The sequence below is a fragment of the Teleopsis dalmanni genome, chromosome 1 (assembly GCF_002237135.1).
Source record: "Teleopsis dalmanni isolate 2A chromosome 1, ASM223713v2, whole genome shotgun sequence".
In the NCBI taxonomy this organism is placed as follows: domain Eukaryota; kingdom Metazoa; phylum Arthropoda; class Insecta; order Diptera; family Diopsidae; genus Teleopsis; species Teleopsis dalmanni.
Window position 1 is genome coordinate 100,714,915 of NC_051846.1, and position 1,411 is coordinate 100,716,325.

The window sequence follows — 1,411 nt, forward strand, 5'->3', positions numbered from 1 at the left end:
AGTACAGATAGAAAGAGAGTCTTAGGTTTTATTTTAATTACAGGTTTCCTGGCTGGTGACGTCACCAACGTGGAGGCGATTCGCAAATAAGAGTAGCTGGATAAAAAAATGCTACTTGTAATGATCCTCTCTTTGTTTGTTTATCTTTTTACTTATTTTCTTTTTCTCTTTGGGTTTTTTTTACTTTTGATTTATTTTTGTTTAATATTTCTAATATTATTTGAATTTGTTCATTATTTTCTTATATTTTTTTTTATTTTTTTTTATTTAATATTTCTTTTAATTTTATCATGTCAATAATTTCATTTACATAATTATATTTAATAAAATGAAGTTTGTTAGTTATTTAAGCTTAGTTTAAATACCTTTTTGCTTGTTTTCTTTTTCTCTTTGGTTTTTTTTTACTCTGAATTTATTGTGTTAAATATTTCTAATATTATATGAATTGTTCATTATTTTCTTATATTTTTTTTTATTTTTTTCTATTTAATATTTCTTTTAATTTTATCATGTCAATAATTTCATTTACATAATTATATTTAATAAAATGAAGTTTGTTAGTTATTTAAGCTTAGATTAAATATTTGTAACTCATCATTTATTTTTGTTTGTTTTGATTCAACCAAAAATATAAGTCATTAAAACCAAAAATTTTTTTTGTTTTGTTGAAAGGTTATTTAGATATATTATATGGAAAAGAAAAATTCCAACATGATGTCTGGCTAGGGATATATTAAGCTCAATAGGGTAGTACAGGGACATGTTATGAGGGGCGTATAGGAGATGAATGTAATAGACTGCTTATGAAGATAGAACAGTTGACAGGACTGAAAGACTTGAAAAAAAAATTACTAAATAGAACTAGATAGAATTTGTCAATGGCACGATATTTTTTTTTGTTTGTTGTCAGCCGGTGGCCAATAGTTGCCAAGAACTTACACCCAAAAACGGCGAGCATACCGGGCCTGCCAGCGTGCCATGCTAGGCTTCTAGAACCACACTAATCACAACATGGCTGACATAACAAATGGTGCCCAACGAACGACGAGACAACGACGAGATAACAGAGACAACTTTGGGACAGACAACGGAGATTTGCATTTACTTAATTGATCGATTAGCCAGTGGCTTAGTTAACATTCCTCTTGTAAAAGTTTGTTAAAACAAACTATACATTGCGATGTCACTTAGTTTTTAGGTGGATTGTTGGTTGAAAATGTTATTTAGTTTTTTTAAATTTTTTTACTATGAAGTATGGTTAGTTAAAACCGGTAGGTTGACTAACAATTGTCTTGTCTAATTTCTGTTCCGACGGAATAGGCATTGCAGTACTAGCGTAGTTCATTTCGTTTGATATGAAGTCGTTTTACCTTGAACCAGTTAAAAGTAAAACTATGTCTTCAAAGTTTTT